The sequence below is a fragment of the Neofelis nebulosa genome, chromosome 15, assembly GCF_028018385.1.
Source record: "Neofelis nebulosa isolate mNeoNeb1 chromosome 15, mNeoNeb1.pri, whole genome shotgun sequence".
Lineage (NCBI taxonomy): Eukaryota > Metazoa > Chordata > Mammalia > Carnivora > Felidae > Neofelis > Neofelis nebulosa.
In genome coordinates, this window is record NC_080796.1 from 53444055 (window position 1) to 53465932 (window position 21878).

Sequence of the window (21878 nt, forward strand, 5' to 3'; positions counted from 1 at the left end):
AATGGAATTGAAAAAATCATATGAATATTGTTACATAGTTGCCTGACACCCCTAAGGTAGAGAGAAGTTTGTCATGAAATTAATGTGACTTTTGGGGCAGGGAGTAAGCCTTCCAAAATGTCATAGGAAACTCACAAAGTTATTTAAATAAGGGTACTATTAAAAACCCTGCCAGCTTGGACTGAGAAGCAGGGGCTGAGGAAATTCGAAACTAAATGAGGTCTCTTGGCCCCATTTCTGAAACAGACACCGCAGGAGGGTTGCTTTGCTGCAAACATGAACCATTTCTTTTGAAAAAGGATGGACAGTCTAAAGGGTAGAGCCAAGAACTACAGAGAAAGCCAGGCTAAGAAAGTGCTCCTAGGGAGCAAAACTGGGGCCCAAATCAGAGACCATTCCCTGCTGTTAGGATAAGAAAACCGGAGACATGTGCCTGACTTTCACAATTTCTCTGAACAAGCTCTTCCTCTCTATTGTTTTAAATGGGAGCACACATTCGTTTTCTATTGCTGCATTATAAATTACCACAAACCATCGCCTTAACAGAACGTAAATTTATTATCTCACAATGTCTATGGGTTAGGAGTCTGGGTACCAACAACTTGCCACGTTCCCTGTTCAGAGTCTCACCAGGCTCAATTCCAGGTGTTGAGCAGACCCATCATCTCTTCCGAGACTCAAGTAACTCTTCCAAGATGACTGTTGGCAGAATTCAGTTTCTGGTTGCAGGACGAAGGACCTCAACTACTAGAGAACACCTATCATCCCTGCCACACGGTTTTCTCTACGAACTGGTAGTGTGTTTCCTTCTAAATCAAAAGAAGCATGTCTCTGATGCTTCACCTTCTTTTAAAAGACTCACCTGTTCAGATCAGGACCACTCAGGGTAATCACCCCTTTGATTAACTGAAAGTGAAGTGATCAGTAATCTAATCCTATGAAAGACCATCATATTCTCTGGTCCCATCCCCACAGAAAGAGAAACAACTATTCAGGGCATGTACACTAGGAGGAGGAATCTGGGGGGCATCTTAGAATTCTGCCTACCACAGAGTGTAACCATTTGGAAACAGTATGCAGGCTGGATAACTTGTCTTTTTGCTTCAGAGAACTTTGAAAGAAGAGGACGTACATCGTGTACATACAGACTTGATATGCTCACAAAATAATGGATTATGATCCTGAATCCATGATTAGGTAAGACTTGGGGGACCTTATAAGGGAGTATACATTAAATGTGAAGGGTTAGGAGTCATTTGGGTCCAGTGACACAATGTGATGGACTGTTAAAATAATACCCATACCCATGCATCACTGTTCTCTATATCCATGTACTTATGAGGTTTCCTTTCCATTTACATTGAATTAGTCTTGCTTTCCCCAACATATCAGCAAATATCACGCAGACACTTTAAAAGTGTTCGTGCTTCCCGCTAAAAAATCAAAGAACTATAAACCCATGTTGAACTCTTGATAGTAGGTTCATTTTCCATAGTGATGTGGATTAGTGAGTCTGAATCAAGTACTTCATTTGTATTTGAAGATTAAGCAAATGATAAATGTACGAAATGGGAGATTTGTTTCTTTCTGTTGGAAAAGGAAATTACAAATATTTTTAAAGAGATGCTAGAAGAACCTTGTGCTAATTAGATTAGAATTGGAGGATTCTAATGTCTGTCTATGGTTTTTAATACCCACATACAGGTAGGTAAGTGGGTGGGTTGATAGATAAGATAGATATCAACACATGTTTGCTGATGATACATAGAAGCAATGACAGCCTGGGAGCAATGAAAATATCAATACCCAGATGTTTTCTAAATACCATACCCTAGTTATAGGAAGCAAAGCTTCTTAGAGAAATTGAAGATCCCAGAGGTGGAGCAGAGAAAGTATAAGATTATCATGGAATATCTTAGTATGAAAGGAATAAAAAACTACCAAAGATTGATGCAGATAGATCTAAAGATTACAGAAGACTGCTTGAATTTCTCATTGTAAAAAAATGGCAAATAGCTATCCTACTTATATCCTATGCTAAAAAACATGAACTCCCGTGATAGAAAAATACCACATGCAAAATACTAATTGGGCAAAGAAAAATAAAGTCTCAACAATATGATTGATCCTCAACATTTCAAAAGGCAAACTCTGATAATGTGGGCTATTACACATGTTTGTTTTCAGCACCTTTTCCAAAATGTATTTTTGGTCGTAAGAATAATACATTAAAGAAAGTTTATCTCTTTCAAATAAAATGTGAATGTGAATATATTACCTGTTTTTCTCAGAAATTATTTCAATATTTGATCTCCATGATAATAACAGTGCTGTTCAAAGCATCTCACATACAATAATTAAACCTCAACACTTACCCTATTTATTAATACTATTATTTCCTCAACTGTAAAGATGAGGAAAGTGAGACACAGTAACTTTCTCAAAACCATGCAGTTAGTTAATGGTACAGCTGGGATATAAGCCAAGGCAATCTCACTCCTGATGTTAGATTCTTACCCATTACACTGTTCAGCCTTTAATTGTGATAATAATGGAATAATATCTTCCCCAAATACCCATTGCCAGCTACCTTTCCCCTAGATAAGGAAATACTTGCACCTTTTAAAAATGAAGTGTACCAGAATCCTCATTTATTTATCATGACCCGATTTGCTTCTCTGGCTATTATGCATTTGAGGAATCCATTAAAGCTACTCTCTCATCTCAGTAAGTAAGTAACTAAGTCAGTAAATAAATAAATACCTCCTAATAAGAAAAGGTTAACTTCTGTTGTTCATCCATTACATAAACTATTATTAACTGAACTTTTTCATGTCCCAAATCTGATTCTGTCAAGGGATGTTTTCATTAAATGAAATCATCACCTTGGTAACAATATTTATAAACCTCACACTTCAAAACAAGCTAAATCATATTTTTTAATTGTGTGTTTAATTCCATCAAATGTTGAAACTTCTAAAGACATTTAGAATGCAGAATACAGTTTAAATTTCTCTCAAACAAAAACAGCTTTAAAATAATCCACCTAAACTAAATATTCTGAATACATACTGCTTGATGTTGATGTTCGCATCACTGAAACAGCCACAAGGTATATAGTCATGTATATAATACATGTACATCAACACATATATAAACAGTATATACACAGAGGTAGTATATAACTGTCAGTGTGAGTTAAAATAACAACAAGTGAACATCAGCCAGCATTGTATATTTAATTTGGAAGCTTTTTAGATATGCACTTAAAGTGATTGAAAGGATTCACAAGATTCTTACATGCTCTCAAATACATTTTTCTAGCAAATAATTATCCTCTGAAAATGTTATCATAGGGTTCAAGCTCATGTATTATTTAAAAAGCAATCTTGTAACTCATTCAACTGTTCATAGGTAAAAATCTATTAGATAACAGTAGCAGAGGCACAGAGTTCTTCCCCCCACCCCCAGGAAAACCAAAGATAACCAACATGGTCTTTAGAAGACCATGCTTACTCTAATAATAATAAAAACCCTGTTTATGAAAAATAAATAAATGACAGTTATCACTATCCCTAATGTTATAATAATATTTAAATTTATTTTTGATAGATCAAAACAAAATGTTTATCACTAAATACATTTTGTTATTGAATTATAAAAGAATAATCTAAAAACTCCAAATAGCACCCACACATATCTCATTAATAAATCATATTCCTTTTCAATTTAAGTTTACTTCTGCTAAGGATAGTTTCCCATTTTCATTGTTTGAAATTTTTGAAACTATAGGGACATAACAAAATTAAAATAAAAAATAAGACTACCTATAGATTAAAAGTGAACAGCACTCATTTTTTTAATCATAGTTGATACTTAATGTTACATTAGTTTCAGGTGTACAGCATGATGATTCCACAAGTCTATAGGTTATGCTATGCTCAGATGGTAACTACCACCTGTCTCCATACACTATTGCAATACCCTTGACTATATTCCTGATGAACAGTAATCATTGTAATAATTGTGTGTGTGTGTGTGTGTGTATATATATATATATATATATATATATATATATATATATATATATATTCAAAGCGTTTGTGTGTGCATGCATGTCTTCAGACCAAGATCTATAGAATTTATTCTCTTGATTTTGAGATTTAAGAATATATCACCTGGTGGGGTGCCTGGGTGGCTCAGTGGGTTAAGCGTCTGACTTGAGCTCAGGTCATGATCTCACAGTTCATGAGTTCAAGCCCCGTGTCTGGCTCTGTGCTGACAGCTTGGAGCCTGCTTCGGATTCTGTGTCTCCCTCTCTCTCTGCCCCTCCCCTGCTAATGCTCTGTCTCTCTGACTCTCTCAAAAATAAACAAACATTAAAAAAAAAAAAAAAGAATATATCACATAGTGAGAATGAGTCTCTTTTGAGAGATACTCAACTAGAAAATCTACATAAAATACAAAAGAAAATATAACAAAAACAGTGTTTGAAGACACAGGTAAATTGATGAGGCAATTCGACTTTAGCAGAAAAAAAAAATCACAGACATGAGAAATCTCTCAAAAAGGAGGCCATCATACTGCATCAATATTGTCTTACAGGATATTTGCTGATTCCAGGCAAATCGGAAGTTGTAGGTGTGGGCTGGGCACAGCACTGACAGTTTTACATTAGTTGAGCAGAAAAAAAAAAAATTAGAGACTTAAAGGCTGAGGACTCTAGTGAAACAAAAATGGAAAACTGAGGTTAAAAATGTACCAGATGTTCTACCAAAATTATTATGGAATTTTCAAGCAGTATAGAGTGGAGACTAAAATGCAAGGCAGAGATTTTCTGTAAATTATCATAGTTTTCTGAAGCCCTGAGGTGTTGAGAAGACAAGTTTTATTCTTATCTTGCCAGGCTGGTGGGTCCCTGATAAATACAACAACTTATGAAACTGCTGGGCGGGTGAGACCACAATGTAAAATGCAAGCAGGAGTAAATAGTAAGTGTCTAAAACTGGAAATTGGGTTAAACTCAGCTCAATCTCTGCATTACCCATTTTGCAAAGAAAAGAGTGATCTCTCTCTAGAGGCATTTACATCATCTAGAATTTTTATAATTTTTTTTGTCACAACGTCTGGCTTTTAATAAAAATTTTGCCAACCAAACTAAGCACGACACAAATGAGGGTAACAAAAAATGTCAACAGAAGTTTACCTACAGATGATCCATATATTAAAATAATCAAAGACTTTTAAGGTTCTATGCTTAATAAGTTCTAGTTAACAAAAAATAAGATTGACAAAATAGATAAAAATTTAGAGCACTTCTCCAAAGAATTGGGATTCGTAAAAAAAGTCAAAGATAATTTCTGGAAGTGAAAAATACAATAACAAAAGTTAAGAATGCAGTAGATGGATTTTAAATTTTCATCCTAAAGTGCTGACTGTCAATCAAAAGGGTCATATTCCACTAAAATATTTTTCAAAGTCAAAGTAAAATAATATTTTTGAGCACACAAAAACCATGTGAGCATTTGCATTAAAGAACTATTATAATAGCTTGTAATATAAAAAATAAAAATAAATAAAAGCAAGATGTGTAATAATCCTACATTGAACACTATAAAACTTAACTGAGAGAAATTAAAGATGACATAATAAATGAAGGGATACCCCGTGATATAAATTAGAGAGTCAGTATTATAAAGATGTCAATTCACCTCAAATTCTATGTATAGATTCATCAAAATCACAATCGAAAGTACAGTATTTTTAAGTTGAAGTGCTATTTTTTTAATGTATATGCCAACATGAATAACCTACGACAGCTAGAACAAACCGGAAGAAGAACCAAACTGGAAAACTTACACTACCGGGTATCATAACATTATAAAGTTACACTGGTTAGAATACAGTGATACCGCCAGATAAATAGAACACAGGAAAAAAATAGATAATCTGGAGACAGACTTTTTTTAAAAGATTTTTTTTAAGTTTATTTATTTATTTTGAGAGAGAGAGAAAGAGAGAGAGAGAGACAGAGAGACTGAGGAGAGGAGGGGCAGAGAGTGAGGGAGAGAGAATCCCAAGCAGGCTCCACACTCTCAGGGTGGAGCCTTACATGGGGCGTGAATTCTCTGTGAGATCACGACCTAAACCAAAATCAAGATTCAGACACTTAACTGGCTGAACCACCCAGATGCCCATCTGAATTATAAAAAGGAGCCACTTAATTGCTACAGGGAAAAAAATAGTCTTTTTAATAAATGATGCAAGGTCAATTGGAGATTGATTTTATACACACACACACACACACACACACACCAACTGATTATATATCACGTAATATTAACTTTAGATGGATTGTAAATCTAAATGTGAAAGTTAAGACAATGAAGTTTATAAAAGAACACAGAGGAGGATATATTTATGACCTTAGGAGTAAATAAAGATTTTAAATTAGGAAACAAAAATTACTCAATATAAAGGGTAAAAAAGGAATTGATAAACTGGGCTATAATAGAATAGTTAAATAGTAACATATAATATATATTCCTTACATATTAATAACAAAAAGACAAACACAATGGAAAAATAGGTGAATGATTTGAATACTCATTTCAAAAAAGAGGATATTTGAATAACAGATAAACATATGGCAAATTGTTCAACTTATTGGTAATCAAGGAAATAGAAATGAAACCACAGCAAAATATTGCTCAAACCAACCAAAATTGCTAAAAAAGCAAAATATGGAGCAAGTATAACCCTTATTTACTGATGGTAAAATTTTAACCTGATACACATCTTTGGAAAATTATTTGGCTATAACTACTGAAACTCAGTAGACAACACATTCCTACACATATACATAACAGAAATACAAAAACTTGTCCAATGAAACACTGAATTTTTATTATCATAAAGACTGAAATATAATAAACATCTGGATGGTTACTAACAGAAAAATGAATGCTTATAACATGATACACAAGAGTACCACAGACCGAGCAATGAGAATGAATGAACCATTGCCATGTAACAGGAATGGATATCACAAACATAATACTGAGGGGGTAAAAAGTTAAGAAATGTAAACGTGTCCTGCATTATTTAATTTATTTTAAAAATGCAACACTATGGTGGGTGAGGTAGGGATGTCAGTGTTACTTTGGGGTGAAAGAGTGATGGGGATGCAAGACCAGTTTCTTGGATTCTGCCAATCAATGCATTTTAGATCACATACACCTCCATCTACATTTTAAAATCACATTTTTAATATACAAAACGGTTTTTAAATGAGTCAAATAGAAACATCATGAATCTATAGACAGATAAACAGAATTTGGTTACAATTGAGTCTTGGTTGTATGAGCATGTTCACTATGTGGAAAATCATACAACTTACACATTATGACTTACACATTTTTCTATAAGTAAGTTTTACTAGAATGAATTTCTAAAATAATGCCTTATGCTTATCTTGAAAGGAAGAAGTATTAAATAAAAGGTGCTAGAGTTATTTTCTTGACAGGAAAAAAAATATATTTTCCTCTTCACATCACAATTTTCTTCAGGATGTACTCCAGATACATTAAAGGAATAAATATAAAATAAAATTATTTATTTAATTAATTTTTTTTTGAGAGAGAAAAAGAGTGAGCATGAGCGGGGCAAGAGACAGAGAAAAAGAGAGACAGAGAATCCCAAGTAGGCTCCATGCTGTCAGGACAGTCCAGCATAGGGCTCGATCTCACAAACCATGAGTTCATGACTTGAGCTGAAATCAAGAGTTGGACACTTCACCAAGTGAGCCCATAAAATATATTTTTTTAAATGTATGACAGTATTTATAGACCCTTAATATAATATTTCTGTGTGTAAATTTTAAAATGAAATTATCTATGGAAAATAGTAAATATACATAAAATTATAAATACTAAAAAGATGTATAATCTGAGGAAAGCAATAGAAGTACAATAAAATATTTGGATTTCAATATATTGATATTCACAGAAAAAATCAATAAAAACCTCTATGAAGTAAAATACTTTTTATCATTCATATTACTCACTGAAAGAATATTTCATGAGGTCACCCGGGTGGCTCAGTCAGTTGAGTGTCTGACTTCGGCTCAGACAGTGCAGAGCCTGCTTTGGATTCTGTCTCCCTCACTCTCTGTCCTTCCCCCCTCATGCTCTCTCTCTCTCTCTCAAAAATAAACATTAAAAAAGAGTATTTCGTGGATAACATTACAAAGTAATTATTTAACCATCAAATATTTTTTTAGCACCTAGATATGGTGGACGCCATGGCATGGATTAGATATAAAGTGATGAGCAATTTATCAAAGAATTTACATTCTAATAAAGACATTAATAATATAAACAGGGAAATAAACACATAACTAACATTGTAAAAATGATTGGAAGGAAAAGGAGGCAACATTTAACAGAGACTTATAGGGTTTACACTGGGCTTCCTGTGGTCTTCTCCTCTCACGCTTGCCTCTGACTCTACTTCCCTTTTAGACCAACTTTTCAATGTGGAGTGTCTCAGGTTTTAGTCCTAGAAATTCTTCTCTTACTATTACACTCAAACTATGATTTGTCTGGAATCAATGATAATTCTACCACTGGACTAATCCTATGACTTCTAATGGCATATATACCTTGATGACGCCACAATTTTTTCTCTGGTTCAAATATTTCCCCAAACTATATACAGTAAAACCTTGGTTTGTGAGCATAATTTGTTCCAGAAATGTGCTTGTAATCCAAAGCACTTGTATATCAAAGCAAATTTCCCCATAAGAAATAATGGAAACTCAGATGATTTGTTCCACAACCCAAAAATATTCACATAAAAATGATTACAATACTGTAACATAACACAAAATAATAAAGAAAATACAAAATATAGGGGCACCTGGGTGGCAGTGGCAGTTAAACTTCTGACTCTGGCTCAGGTCATGATCTCGCGGTCTGTGAGTTTAAGCCCCACATCATCATCTGTGCTGACAGCTCAGAGCCTGGAGCTTGCTTTGGATTCGTGTCTCTCTCTCTCTCTGCTCCTTCCCCACTCATGCTCTCTCAAAAATAAACATTAAAAATTTTTTAATAAAGAATAAAATAAAAACAAAATACAAAATATAAAGAAAATTAAACAAATTCACCTGCACTAACCTTTGAAAACCTTCGTGGCTAGTGTGAGGGAGACAAGAGAGAGGAGGGTAATTGTATAGGACGACTTTCACTATCATGAATGGAATCACTGCTATCTATTGGTCCAATGGAATCTTTTTCTTTTTGTGCAACTTTAACAAGGAATCTACCCAATGACCTAGAATGAAGCAAAGCATTCCTAAGCTTACTCTTGCATGGAAAAGTAAAGGACTATCCATAGGTGCTTTGAAGTGATAAAAAATACACTAGAGCCATTTGTGGACACATTCCAACATTCTGAAATATCATTAGTTTCTGCCAAACACCACAGTCTGAGACTGAGCATTCAAGCATGGGAGATGATCACCCACAATCCTGCAGTGAGTGAGACAGAGAAGAACCATTGGCTCAGTTGTGATCATGTGATGTTTGCTATCACATACTATTTGTATTGCAAGACATTGCTCATTTATCAAGTTGAAATTTATTAGAAATGTTTGCTTATCTTGTGGAATACTCATAGAACAAGTTACTCGCAATCCAAGGCTTTACTGTATATCCTTCCACTAAGTACACATGTCCAAAATGGAAATCTTGATATCCCATACCCAACATGATCCATCCCCAAATTCTTACTTCATTATATGTCAATCCTATTCATGCAATTTCTTAAGCCAAAAACCCTATAAGCATCCTGACTGCTCTTTCTCATACTCCAGATAAAAACAGAAGAATATCCTGTGGTGTCTGGGTGGCTCACTTGGCTAAGCATCCAATCAAGCCCCACATCAGGTTCTGCACTGACAGCATGGGGCTTGCTTGGGATTCTCTCTCTCTCCTCTCTCTCTGCCCCTCCCCCCCCCCCCGCCACTGTCTCTCAAAATAAATAAATGTTAAAAAAAAAAAAAGTAAAACAGAAGAATATCCTGTCCTCTGCCTTCAGAATATATCCCATGTCTGATCATTTATCAACAACTGTACTGTCATGTTAATCCAAGCCACCACCATCACATATCCAACTATGCAATAGCCCCCATATTGGTATCCCTTATTTATATTCTATAGTATATTCCCCTTATAATCATTTCTCCATACATCAGTCTGAATAATCATTTCAAAACACAGAATTGATGGTGTCTCTTCACTGCTTACAATCCTCCAAAGTTCATACTTCACATAAAATTGGTAATCTTTACTATTTTCCAAAATGCCCTACATGATCTGGCCACAACACTCTTTTCAGGAATCATTTTCTACTGTTCTCTCCCAGATGACCATGTTCCAGCCACACAGGCACCTTGCTCTTGGTACTGAGCATATGTTATCTTTTAACAACAACAATTAATTCCTTCTAGAGAAGGTTTGTATATTTGTATTTGCCTCATTTAGAATAGGTTCTATGTGTAAGCATTCACTAAACATTTCGTATTGGTGATGTTGCATGGCACACATTCTTTTGAGTCAGTTCCTGTTTATCCAATATCAATTTACAAAATTTCTATTTTCCTTCTATATTCAGACAGTATCTTCCCAAAGAGAATAATTAACTCAGACTTCTTTCTGAAAGTTGACAATTTTCTTGAAAGTCTCATATATTCTTTTTCTAAACTATATCAGATTCTAGAATTCTATTATTAGGAAATGCTTTAGTTAAAAAAAAAGGAGGGGGGAATTGCTTTAGGAGAACAGTCACTCAAATTAATAATATGGAGTTAGTTTGTGTACATTCAGAAAGGAAAAAAAAACAATCACACTTAAGTCCATATTACACACCATGTTTCAGAAAGGCAATGCAGTTAAGAATTCAACAGCCCTCATGACATTAAAAGGAAATGTTCATACAATTACTGACTTTATGGTTCTTAGTTTTTTCCTGAGGGAAAGTCAATAAAGGAATAAAGGAAATATACTTTTAACTATATTGGCTTTATATGAACATTTCGTTTATTTTAATTGCTAATATTGTTTAAACATACATTTCTTTTATCTTAAAGCACCATTATCAGCATCCTATTGTTGATGAAATAATGGATTGGTTCCATTTAATTCTCTCAAATTGGCTAATAAATGAATAATAAATTAAGTTACTGCTCCTTTATAGTTTCCCGCCTTCTCTCACATATTTTCTTCTGTGGTCTGTATCTACTTTCTTCCACTGATAATATGTTTCAATAAAAAGATTCATAGTCATCATTCTCCCTGATCCTGAGATAGATTCTTCATTGTTAATATATTAACATATTAATGTTGGTCTCCTTCTCAATTGTTCACAAATGTGGAACTAACTACTAGATGCCCAATCTTTCTCTCCCTGATCAACAAGATACCATCTGGATAAAAGAATTTTGTATTTGCAAAAGCATAGGGATTAGAGATAGTGGCTTGTAATCCCTTTTACCTGCCCAATATGCTTCAGCCAGTTTCTGCAGAATACCTCCACCCCTTTTCTTATTCCTGTGTACCTTGTGGGCTACATGTTTTATCCCTCAAAGAGCACTATAGAAACGAGGAAGCTAAAAGAGAAGGAAAGGGTGAAGCTATACCTGCAGGCCACAAAGGAAGAAGAAGAGGAGATTAGAGTCAGAAAAGGAAGGGTATCTGCTTTGCTCTTCCTAGTCCAATATTTGGTAACAGACCTGTGCTCTAGTTCTGTCTTACTCTTTCTCTTCACTTTACAGCAAAATTACTAGAATGTGTTTCTTTGTGTCAGACAAGTTGACTGTTCCCCTCAGTTAACACTGAAGTTTCTCCTTCTTCCTCCAGTTACTGGCCACATCTGAATAACCTCCCCTCCGACCTCCCTAAATCTGATATCAACAAATTCTGGCAAGGAACCAAGTTTATTTGCTATAACTCTATTTGATCTTAGACTCTTATTACCGGGCCCCTCCCTCAGGGGTCTAAACTCAAACTCTATCTCCTGTAATTCCCACTAGTATATAGGTAAAGCTCCCACTCCCACATTGTCCCCACTTTGGGTTGTGTTTTTTTACTTATAGGCAAACATAAGATTGGCACTCTCTATCACAAAGCTACTTGGACAACAATGGAGCTGAATATTAAGCTGAATAATGATATTAATTGTCAAACCCACCAAGTCCACTATGAAAATGTAAGCATCCTGATCTGGGAGGACTAGGAGACTGAGACATGAGTTTGAGAAAGCCAAGTATATGCACTAAAAAAAACCCCTTGAAATCCTAGGCTTCCTTCATTCACAGGACCTTCAGAAGTAGCCGACTTCTTTATCTTTCAAGACAACATGCTTCACTCAGGTTTGACTCTGCCTCACCTCCTAGCCATAAGATCAACAATTAGGATGGTCACTACACAACCTGACAAAGAAAGGGCAATGTCAGCTAAAGGAGGAATGATACTATCTTTTCAGTGATCTGGAGGACTTAGTCCACATATACTGATGGGGGAGGAGTGGATCTGGTAAGAATTTGAACAAAAGGTCAGAACATGGAGTTGGCAAATGTTATCAATATGGTAGCAACCTCCTGGGTTTAGAGATTAACAACATCAACCTACCAATTGACTATAATTTTAGGAAAGTGACTTACAGACACTTTCGGTGAGTAGGGTACTGGCATTATTAGGAAAAAAGTGGTAGATGTTCTTGGTATGTCAGAGCTGATGGTAGGATACATTATCATAAATTTGACCATTTGAGCAGCACAGGGCATGACATAAAGGAGACAATAATGATGTTTAACTATCAGAGGCAAATTGTTTGCAATTATTATAAAGAATATCAATATCTGAGTAGCAAACAGGTGAACGAATCCTTAGAAATCCTTGGGGATGGTCAAGAGACCATGAATTCCCTTGAGATAAAACATATAAGTAACCAAAAAAGGTACTGTTTAATCTACACAAAAGAAAAGAGCCTGGGCAATTCATAGCTACCTTGGTTTAAAGTCACAAACTATGCCAATTCAGATCTGAACCAGTTTTCACAACTTAAACTGACTGACTAAAGAAGTAACCAGGAGTCCAGGAGAAGGAACAGACAAAATTATGGCAATTATACACTGCAATGCATCCCTCAGTTCTCCCCCCAAGGACTTATGGCTATTTACTAGAATGACTTTACTCACAAAATGGGACCCCCAAACTTTTCAAAGAATTTTGGCTTTGACAATATAAAGATTCTGGTCCCTACAAAATAAGGCTTCCATGAAGTAGTATAACAACTGTGCAAAAAAACATAAAAAGCCATAACTGCTGCCCCAATCACTTTTTTCTCTTTGTTCAAGGAATCACCAATCTGATTCTCAGAAATTAATGCTTTGGTTACAAAATGAGGGAAGGGAGGCAAGAACTGTGAAATGTCTGAGATTTTTACCTTGCTTATAAAACAAGGAGTTATCCTGACACAGTTTCATAGATGTTAGCAAGAAACATTAGACTTCTGAGTCAGAGACAAAGAACTCTGTTACTCAAGGCACAATAGATACCTTAACCTTCCTGTTACCATCAGTTCCTTCCACCTACCATCCCCCCAGGCAATATGAAAAGGCCCATCTGATGTCCTGAATGTAGAGGTTTTGGATTATATCTGAGGAACCTCAAGCTTAGAAAGCTCCAATCTCTTAAACTGGGGTGTTTGCAAGCCGGCCTAACTATTGCCATGGAAAGACAAATTATACAGTAAAGAAATCCTTATGCCCTCTCCCCTGGAGTGAGATACTATCTCTGTCTTCCAATGATGTTTGCTGTATAAACATCCTTGAAAAGATAGTTCAAACAACACAACTTAATAGAAGTCATTCAAGTATGAAACAGATCTAGGGAGAATTATCTCCTAATAATAACCAACCCTCATTTCTATATCAAATCACTAGAATTTCCCCATACATGTATACTGTCTGCCACTCTGATTCTGATTTGACTGACAGGGCCAAAACCAAATCAGTTTGAAATGTTTTATGTGGCATTTAACTAAAGCTACTACCAATACGACCTTAACAGCAAAATGATAACAACTTGTACTATTGATTCAACCTTGTAGCCCACACTCTCAGCTGAATAAACCCTATAAACCATCAGCATTTAGCTTAGAAAGCCAGGTGGCATTCTCCCTAAGTGTCTGTATTGACCTTTCTACTTGGTCCGAAACATCAATTCAGAAACAGCAGGCTGTATTAAAGATCTCCCAGACTCCACCTTGGACAAAAAGTAAGACAATTCAACCAATTGAGCCTGACCTATCTGGATGTCTTCCATGATTTTAAATACTTGAAGGATTCTTATGACTAACCCTAAGGTGCAAATCACTATTTTTTCAGGAGGATGAAATTTAATGCCTAGTTCCCCATACAAGAAATACAATCTCAATGATACACAAAATGATACACAAGGTACTTCTGGAAAGAAAGGGGCACTTACCACGTGGTGGACCCCCCAAGTGAGACTAGTTTCATTCTCAGTCATTTCATGGGTGGAAATGTCACCTTGCTATTCGCATGAACAAACAGGACAGACTAGAATGACTTTCTTCGAGAAGTTTCTCCAAAAACAGAGGAGACTCAACAATTCCAAGTGAACTAGGAAGAAACCATATGGTCTACCAGTTGGCTGGGGTGCACTTTAGACATACTATCAACCTGTGCCCTGCAGGTCAAACTTGAGGAACCCCAAAGAAAACTTTTGGGTTTTGTTGCAGTTATTGCAATGTTACCATTCCCATAGGAGAGTAAAACATTTTTATTTCTAAAATAATTATAAAAGGTTAATCCTTAGAAACTTATAGTTTTTAAATATAACTGAAGTGATAAACATACTTTTTATGTCTCTATCACATGTAGCAAAATGGCAGTAGACTACCCAAAATTCACATATGAATTAGTCTGTTTATAAAGTAATATTTTACAATTAACATAAATACTTATTTTTCTACATATATTAGGGAGTAATTAAAATGACAACTTGGGCAATATTAGAGCTCTGACTTAATTGAGGGATGTTTGGCTGATTACAAACAGTGTATTCATTTTATAAAAATGAAATTCTAATTAGTGTTGGCTTCCTGTCAAAATCAGTAATTAACAAAGTTGTCAAAGTCAATCCTATTATTCATCTTGATAATGAAATTATTTAAACATCAAACATGAATGTTCTATTAGCTTGAGGAGTATAATTGTTGTTAACATTGCTCATAGGGCTTAATAAACATATCACATCAGCTACACTATCTACCTAAATACCTGTACACAGATGCTTATGATTAAGAACTTGTGAAGCTTTGTAAGATTAAGTATGTGACTGAGATTGTGTTACAAATAATATTTTTCTTGAGTTGGTACATGTGACATGAGAAAATATGGCTCTATTTTTCTGAAAGTGAACCAGAATGTGTTTTTATGATCTGCAAAACTAACCTGCATTTATTTAAACTGTTCAATTTTATGACTTTGGCATATCCATGAAACCATTATCCATTACTAAACATACCCATCAATGCTGAAAGGTTCCTCCTGCATATTTAATTCCTCCTTCCAGCCCTTCCCCATCTAAACCCTGTTTCCAGGCAACCACTAATCTGTTTTCATTTCTTATCATATATTTAATTTATTTTTTTTTAATTTTTTTTTTTAACGTTTATTTGTTTTTGAGACAGAGAGAGACAGAGCATGAACAGGGGAGGGTCAGAGAGAGGGAGACACAGAATCTGAAACAGGCTCCAGGCTCTGAGCCATCAGCCCAGAGCCCGACGCGGGGCTCAAACTCACGGACCGCGAGATCGTGACCTGAGCCAAAGTCGGACGCTTAACCGACTGAGCCACCCAGGCGCCCCGATTTGATTTAATTTAATATGAATTCAAACACAGAGTATGATTTTTGTCAGGATTCTTTCACAATAATTATTTTGAGATTCACCCATAATGTGTTTTGTACTAGTAAATAATTATTTTTTGTTGCTAAGTAGTATTCCAATGTATAGCTATATCATAGTTTGTTGATGCGTTCAACTTTTTTTTGACATTTGGGTTATTTTAAGGTTTTACTATTACAAAGATACTAGAATGGTAATGCACAAGTCTGTGTATTGGGACATATGTTTTTACTTGGTTTGGATAAATACCTAGAAATACACAGATGATGGTAGATCTATCTATATTTTACATTAATTTTTTTCAAACTTCTAAACTTTTTTCCTAAATGAGAAAACTTGTACCATTTTACATTCCTACCCACAGGATATAAAAGTTTCAGTTCCTGCATATCATTGCAAATGGTTGGTATGATCAGGTTTTTTTTTTTTTGTCCATTTAAAAAAAATAATTTTTAATGTTTATTTATTTTTGACAGAGAGAGACAGACAGAGTGCGAACAGGGAAGGGGCAGAGAGAGAGGAAGACACAGAATCCGAAGCAGGCTCCAAGCTCTGAGCTGTCAGCATAGAGCCTGACATGGGGCTTGAACCCACAAACTGTGAGATCATGACCTGAGCCGAAGTCAGTTTGTTCAACTGACTGAGCCACCCAGGCACCCCAATTTTTCTATTTTTACTACTCAAATGTGTAGGTAGTGGTATTATATTGTAGTTTTAATTTACATTCCCCTAATGACTAATGATTTTGAACACTTTTCATGGACTTGTTTGCCATCTGTGATTTTCTTTGGTGAGTTATCTGCTAGAAATATTTTGTTCATTTTTTTATTGATACACCATTTTTTATTATTGAGCTTTGAGAATTATAATTTTGTATAGAAGTCTTTTTTTCAGATATGTGATTTTCAAATATTTTCTCCCAGTCTTTATCTTTTAATTCCCTTAATAGTATCTTTTTAAAGACATTCTTATTTTTTAATAAGTTCAATATATATATATATGTATATATTTATATATATAATAAATCATACTTTGGCATACACATAGGATACATAGTTTTTCTCTAATTTTTATTTTTAGAAATCTAAAAATGTGTAGCTAATTTTCAAGTTGATGATACATTTTGAGTTATTTTTATTATACTGTTCAATGTATGCATTTAAGACTCTTTTTATGCATACTGATATATAAATGTCCCAACACTTTTGTTTTAAAAGATTATTCTTCCTATATATTCTTTCTCTATGTACATTATCTCTCTCTCTGTATATAAACATATACATATATACACACATATCTCTGAACTGTCTGCTTTCTTTCATTCATCTGTTAATCTTATTATCTATCTTTATGTTAGTTCCATATTGACATGGGATATAGAGGTTTATAACGAGTCTTAAAATCAGACATTGTGTATTCTCAAAATTTTTGTTTGCAAAGTCTTTTTGCCTACATTAGGATATCTGAATTTCCAAATAATATTTGAAATCAACTTACCACACTTTCTTTCTATTGTAAATAGTTTATTTTAAATTTTGAGGGTACTTATTGTTAAGTATATTGTTTTTAAATCTAGAAACCATATTCTCAACTACAAGTTCTAGTACTTTTTTTGTTGTTGTTAAATTCCATTGAAGTTTTTACTTAGCCAAGGGTGTATTCTGTAAATAAAAACTATTTTACTTCTTACTTTATTCTTAGCCAGAATGCTTTTATTTTTATTTTTTTCTTACTGCATTTGCTAGCCCTTCCAATTCAGTATGAAATACAAGCGATGAAAGCAGACATTCTTCCTTTTTCCCTGACCTTTAAAGTATTTAGTCTTAATCATTACACATGACATTAGCATTAAGTTTTTCACAGAAGCCCTTTGTCAAACTTCCGTTAAGGAAGTTCCCTTGTATTTCTATTTGTTGAGAGTTATTAGGAATGGCTTTTAGATTTGCCTATTTTCTATGTTGTTGGACTTACTGTCATAAAATTGCTAATTATAGCCCCCTTATTAACATTTTACTCTCTGTACAACCTGTAGTGATGTAACCTTCTCATTTCTCGTATTTGTCATGCGTGTTTTCTTTTTCTCATCAGTCTCGCCAGAGATCTGTCAATATTACTGATCCCCTGAAAGAACCAACTTTTCTCTTCCGCTATTTTAGAGCCAGCAGCATCCCAGGCTCTACCCCCGCTGCTGATGCCACTGGGACTGCACACCAGCACCCTGACAGTGCCGCCTCAGTGCAGGACATGAAAAAGTATAGCAACATAGAGAAAAACAAAATCAACGTGCAAAAATCAGCAGGATGACAGTAAAATGTTTATTGGAGGCTTGAACTGGGATAGAAGCAAGAAAGATCTATCTTTCCCCAATCTGAGGATGTTGTAGGCTGTACAATTAAAACAGACCCAGTGACTGGAAGATCAAGAAGATTTGGATATGTGCTTTTCAAAGATGCTGCTAGCATTGATAAGGTTTTGGCACTGAAGGAACACAAACTGGACGACAGACCAGTTTGATAGACATCCAAAAGGCCAAAGCTTTAAAAGGAAAAGAACCCCCCATCAGGGTCTTTGTGAGTGGATTGAGCCCAGATACTTCTGAAGAACAATTTAAAGAATATTTTGAAGCCTTTAGAGAGACTGAAAATATTGAATTCCCATGGATACAAAAACACATGAGACAAGACGATTTTGTTTTATCGCGTGTACAGAGTCAGTAAAGACATCATTAGAAAGCAGAGACCATCAAATTGGTTCTGGGAAGTGGATCAAAGTTGCACAACCCAAAGAGGTATATAGGCAGCAACAACAACAAAAAGGAGGAAGTGGTGTGGCAGCTGAGCTGCACCTGCAGGAGGAGTGGTACCAGGCATCATGGATGAGGTAAGCACCACAACTGGAACCAAGGATTTAGTAACTATTATGATCAAGGATATGGAAATTACAATAGTGCCTATGGCGGTGATCAAATCTATTGTGGCTATGGCAGCCATGCTTATATTGGATATAACTATGACAACTATGGACATTAATGGACAGGGATATGCAGACCACAGTGGCCAACAGAGCACATATGGCAAGGCCTCTGGACGGCATGGCAATCACCAAGACAATTACCATCCATACTAAAGGAGGACATTGAAGAAAATGGCAGGGGGTTTCTAAAGTTAACCCATCTTGTAAGACAGCATTGAAGATTGGTTGATCTGAGATCAGTTGTACAAGACACAACTGTGTCCAAATATATACAGCCACCAATTAGTTTTCTTTGTTTATACGTTGTCTTTTGCTATCTGTTATAACTGGATATAGATTTGTGTTTATATGAATTTTATTTGTAGGATTTCATGTTGAACCTCAAGTAAATGCTTCCTTATGTGAAATAAATAAAAATAAAAGAACTAACATCTGGTTACTGTAATTTTTCCTATTACTTTTCTGCTTTCTGTTTAATAATTTCCATGTTCATTTTTATTATTGTATTTCTCCTTTCTTTGGGTTTAATTTATTCTTCATTTTCTAGTTTGTTTTTGTTTTTGTTTTTATTTAAATGAATGTTGTGGTTCTTGATTTGAGACCTTTCTTCTTTTCTTATATAGGTGCTTACTCTTATAAATCATCTCCTAAATATTGTTTTAGTGGAATCCCACAAATTTGGATAAATAGCGTTTTCAGTTTTATACAGTTAAACATCCAATTTAATTTCATTTCCTCCTCAATGTCTAGATTATTTTATTTCTTTTAAATTTAATATTCAAAAATTTGGGAATATTCAAGATTAATTTTAAATTGAATTCTATTATATTCAAAGAATATACTTTGTATAGCATAATTCTTTTAAAATTTTATTAAACATGTTTTATTGTCCAGACTAAGGAAGGAAAGTCCTGTTAAATATTTGATGTGGACTTTAAAAGAATGTAGCTTCTTTTATTGGTGGAATGTGTGCAAATTTCAATTCATTAAAATGCTGGTGAGTCTGCTACATCCTCAGTGATATTTAATCTATTTGGTCTATCAAATACTGAGAGTGGTATGAAAATATTTAACTGTAACTGTAGATTTGTCTTCTTCTCCCTGGAGATGTATCACTCCCTGGAGTGTATTTTGAAGCACTGTTATTAAGTGTACAATAATATTAGGGTATTTTTATGACCTACATTTTGTTTCATATCTTGTTTTTAAGATATGTTAGGCAGGTCTAGGGTAGCATTTAATCTGTATCTTTTTTTTTTCCCAATATATGCACAACATAGCATTTAGTCTATATATAAGCATCTTCCACTCCTAAGCAAGAGTTTTTTATGTACTATACCCACAACTCCATAATATATGGTAAAAACAGGCCCAGTTTTTGGTCCCAGTGAGTACTGAGTACTGTTTCCTTTAATCCTTTCTTGTGGCTCTTTTCCCATTCTCAAGGAGTGTCTTCACTACTTCAAGTGTGAGCTCATCATTACTGAAGGGGACCTTCTGCAAATATTTGGAGTTCTCTATGAATCCCTCTCCTTTCCATTCCCTGCCCTGTAAACTTTATCTTTAATGACTTCCCTAAAATCTTAGCTACATCACTTCAACATAGAGAGTCAGCCAGGCTCTCCCCAGGTACCTGTTCCCTGCACCACAGACTGGAAAATCTGTCAAGGTGGTAGCTGGAGAGCTTCCCCCCTAACCTTGTTTGTTTCCTGTGTTTAAGGATCACTCTTCTATATTACCTAATATTCAATGGCTTAAAAAACATTACTTCATACATTTTGATTTATTTTTTAATTATTTCACTCAGAAGGATAAATTTGTCCCTATTTCCCTATCTTGGCTAGAAGGAGAATTCCTCAAAATGCTTCCTATTAATAGTATTGGAAGACTATTTTGCAGCTCACGATAAGACCTGCATATTTTGTTTTTAGGTACAGAAAAAAAAGATACCTTTTTTATGCTGCTTCCTTTAAATACTAATGTTTTTTTTCAGGAATTCAGTTCCTTCTAAAAATAAGACCTAGGGTATATAATGATGAACTTGTATCCTGTAATAAGGAATATACACAGGGGGGCTTCTACACCTTTTTAAATCAATATCAGATGACAGAAGTTCTTAGATGTATATAACTATACTTTAGATTAAACTTGAACAATAATAAGCATGACTCTAAAAAAGATACAAGAAAATATAATCATGAAATATAATTCTCTTAGGTTAGCAAATAACTTCCCATTTTTATAAACATATCCGTTGAGATACACATATGTCCAAGAATAGGTTGTATTGTATTGTCACACTAGAAAATATGCGAGTCTCTCCAGTAACTAGCTCAGTCATGCTACCGTCAAAAATAGGCATAACACTGGCATAAGCAAAAACACTAATAATGTTAAACATGCTACCCTCGCAAAGTTTATGTCATATTTATTTTATCTGTGGGGAATGGACAGCAGTAGTGTCACCCATGACCTTATTAAACACACACACACACACACACACACACACACACACAGGAGATTTAATTACTTCTATGTGAAGAAAAGAAACACCCAATTATGTGTGCTTTTCTCACAAAAGAGTCTATGTAAAGCCAAGAAAAGAGAATGGTATCGGGACTGAGTCTAATTAGACTTTTAATCCTTGCTCTTCTGTTTACTAGCTAAGTAAATTGAGAAAGTTACATTTCTAAGCCTAAATTTTCCTCAATTGTAAAATGAAGACATAATAAATTTATAAAAGGTAAATGAGATAAGATAAACTAGACACTAAACACAGAACTGATTTATGAAGATGTTAAACAAATATGTAATTTTAATCATAGGCAGAGATCAACTGAAATTCTGTAAGAATTAACTAGAAATAATAAACATGCTTTTAATGGTAATAATTAAATAAAAAATGTCTG

The 21878-nt window shown here is 34.6% G+C and overlaps 1 pseudogene; it reads left to right on the forward strand.

Moving 5' to 3' along the window:
• Positions 1-695: 695 nt before the first annotated feature.
• On the forward strand, positions 696-19229 carry LOC131495562 (heterogeneous nuclear ribonucleoprotein D-like; annotated as a pseudogene).
• The last annotated feature ends 2649 nt before the right edge of the window (positions 19230-21878 follow it).